General features: G+C 38.2%; 1 long non-coding RNA gene across 3 annotated transcripts; it reads left to right on the forward strand.

The window, feature by feature from the left end:
* Positions 1 to 6: 6 nt before the first annotated feature.
* Positions 7 to 1512, forward strand: LOC125505191. 3 transcript variants are annotated; one of them, XR_007281983.1, is made up of 3 exons: positions 7 to 819; positions 885 to 1085; positions 1145 to 1512. It is a non-coding gene; the product is annotated as an uncharacterized LOC125505191 (long non-coding RNA). The 3 variants fall into 3 exon arrangements; XR_007281984.1 differs by having other exon boundaries at positions 7 to 530; positions 709 to 1085; XR_007281982.1 differs by having other exon boundaries at positions 7 to 1085.
* Positions 1513 to 3531: the final 2019 nt, after the last annotated feature.

The following is a 3531-nucleotide window of genomic DNA, read 5'->3' on the forward strand; positions in this document are numbered from 1 at the left end:
CATCAGGCCGGCAATGACGTATGCCTCCACAGTGTGGGGGTATGCGGCAGAAACCTACCTGTTACATCTTCAGGCCACAGAAAATAAACTTCTGGGGATGGCCATAGATGCTCCCTGGTTTGAACGTAATAGTCAAATTTACAGGGACCTGGAGTGGGAGCCACTGAGACTTTCTGCAGCGGAGAGCTGCCCGGACCTTTGAAAAGGCCGAAAACCACCCCTTTGTTGAGCTACGAAATGCCGTAGATTACTCACCAGAGGATTATGGGCCGAGGCACCAGATGGCCCAACAGGGCAATAGGTAAAGCAGTTGACTGCAAAGCGCTGTAAGTGTGAAACCCAGTTAAAATAGTGTGATAGAAGTAGTGTTGTGTAGTGCTTGTGTTAAATACGCTCCATAAGTGGTAACGTCACAAATTAGACATATTCAGAGACTGTATCTAAGCAAAGCAAATTTGCATTTGAGTTAAATACAAAGTTTCCAAAGTGTGCTGATTATCTTAGCAGTGAAGAAAAAGAAGCATTCTAAGGTATGTATTTGCATTTAGGAGTGTTTTAGTAACGATTCGACATTGAAATCATAGCGTAATTATTAGCGGTTTTCTTTATTTTCGACGAAAATGTCTTGGTAACCTCAAACTTGATGTAAACGGATAGCAGACTTCGTAGTTTATTAGTAACTGTGTTAAAACCTGTTATTTGTATTAGAATAATGGTTATGTGTTGGGCTCCTGAATATAAAAATTATGATGATCGTGAAAATGTTTGTTTTTCCGGTTTCCAAAACACCCACCCACACGAAATCGATGGATAAAGTTGGTACGGGTAGTAAATCTTATATTGTTATTTGTAAACCGAATGTTATGCTTGAAAATGATTTATAGGAGAACTCTATAGAGCCCGGTCCTGGTGCCCTTGTATGCAGTAGTCATTTTCTTGATGGGAATAATTAAAATGGCCCTATACAGCTCTTGGCCTTATTACAGTGCCTTGTCGCAAAATAGTTAAAGTATCGGGTCCCGAAAAATGAGCAGAAGGAAAATATCTGCCGTAGTAGAAACACCAAGCGACCATTTGAGCACAAAGTAACTACATATTTCTGTAACATATATAATCGACAAGAATATATGTATATAATTTTCAGACCTGAAACTGAGCCACAACCTTCGACTTCGACTGAAGGTATTCCTGAAACCTTTATGTCTACAGCACGGATTTATGCTGAAAATTATTTTCGCCAACAACTACAGGAAGCTTTAATGGGACTTTACAATTTATCTGAACGTTTATCAATTGAAAGTATAAAACAAAATGACATCTTATTATTTATGTATTTTTCTACTTATGCTATATTTGAATGTTTGTTTGCATTACTCAAAGATATAAGTAGTTTGTTATTATGACTGAAAAGTTGAAAAACTTAGTAAGCAAGATCAGTTACTCATAACTCTCATGAAACTGTAGCTGTTAGGCTGAATGTTTCGCAGTCTAAAATATACAGAATTACAGTAATACGTAGTAATTTTTCTTTTTCATATAGGTTAGAGGTGTGTTAAACGGTTATTTCTATGTAACAGGTTACAACGTTTCAGTTTCTCCTCGGTAATAGGTTTCACAATGTGGTTTCAAAAGAAACATGTTACTTTTTAAATTTTTCATTAAAAATGCAGAATGATGATAGTAGAAATGGTCATGATCAAAGTCGAGAGCGCTCGATGATGCAGCATCGGTTCTGTGACGGACGCGAAGCACTTTTTCAGGTTTATGAGACTGTTCCAAAAAAAACCTTTCAGTCGGCAAACGGCTGTAGCTGCAGCGAAGTGCGCACAACTGTTTCGGTTTTATGAGACGGTTCCAAAAAGAACCAGTTAAACCGGCCAGCTGTAACTACGGTTTCAGGTTACACGTTTGGAACACTGTTATTTTAGCGGTTACGTTAAATACCTACCATCCCTAATACAGGCTCTCACAACTTCAAGTCAAGCAGGACATTTTTCGGTAGGGAATACTACCGCAATAACATTGCCTCTCTCTTAAGAGTTTTTACACCTCTTTAACTATGCACAGTCTTTTTTAAAGCATTCCGCTACAGCAGAAAATCGTACGACGTGACCTGCAGACACTTAAAATGATAACTTATCATTAGGATCATGGAACTAACAGGTCGAGATGTGTTTTTAATCGACAAATTGTCTGCGAGGCATGTACACATTCGTATTCAACAGCAAACAGTTGTTCGATAACATAACCTGCATGTTGAAAAATGTTAAATATAAGAAAAAGTAACAACGATGTATCTAATGAATGAACAAAATAGTTTTTCTAATATTAATGCTTAGAACTTGCAGAGTTCTAGAAAAATATAGAATGAAACTAAGTCCAATGCTAATAATATACGACAATTCGTTTGTGTGGATACAGCAAGAAGAGGAATTGACGAAGTTGTGTACCTGAGTGAAAACGGAAAGAAGAGAAAAGCGCTAGTCAGAAAATTTAGTGACAAATTACTTTTCAACAATACGATTAAATTAATTTTTGTATGGAAGTCTTTACTGCAATGCTGTTCCATTTAATGTTACCTGAATTTCAATCCTTGTGTGGGGTTGCTAGTCCTCTTACACTCCTACCCCCTACCATACAACCAGCCGAAGTACCGTATGAAGCAGTGGATAGTTTGCGCATCTTTTACCTTGTATAATACGACAAGCAAGGAAAAAGATAGTGATATTCCTAATTCTTGTCCGTATCTTTGTCCTCGTTCGTTGTTATATATAGATTTTGGAACCGAAATGAACCGGAACCGGAACCGAATTGGAAATTATTTTCTAAACCGGAACCGTAACGGAACCGAAATTTTAAATTTTGCTTTGGACCGCAACCAGAACGGAACAGTTATTTCGTTTCGGTCCGGGTCCTTGAAACCATTCTCATAGAAGACCGCAAATCGGGGGATTTTAGTTGGTAGAAATCCAACACTACCCAGTGTCACGGGACACTGAAAGTCTTCGAGAAGATTTTTATACTCCAGCCGCCGCCGGGAAAACAAAAAAAAATTAAACAGCTCCCTTGATTCAAATCGAAACTTTTGCCAATAGATAACGTAACGCTAAAGTCTGTTACGTGCAAACATTTTGCCGTAATTCTCTGAATTTATGTTAGACATCGGTATACGTGTTCAAGTTCTTGCCAAGCAAATACGCTTTGTTTTTTCATCATGGAGATAGAATTTGCTGTAATATCCGAAACCGAGAAAATTTGGCAATTCTTATCGCACTGAAAAGATTCTTAAGCAGATAGCGATGGATCACGTGTCCGTTACGGCCAATGAATTCGATGATTTTTGGATTTCTGCACCAACGGAAGATTGGTGGAGCGAAAAGAGTGTAGCAGGCGATTATTGGATGTCTGAGGAAGAGATGAAGCTAGACGATTCGATCGATTGGTCGATTTTGAGACTTTGTGCCGAGTGGCCAATTTTCAGAGTTTCTACCGCATGGTCGTTTTTTTTTTGAGTATTTCCTTTTAGTATCA

This window comes from Dendroctonus ponderosae, unplaced genomic scaffold (genome assembly GCF_020466585.1).
Source record: "Dendroctonus ponderosae isolate FM_Combo_2020 unplaced genomic scaffold, Dpon_F_20191213v2 Dpon_F_20191213_7, whole genome shotgun sequence".
NCBI classification, from domain to species: domain Eukaryota; kingdom Metazoa; phylum Arthropoda; class Insecta; order Coleoptera; family Curculionidae; genus Dendroctonus; species Dendroctonus ponderosae.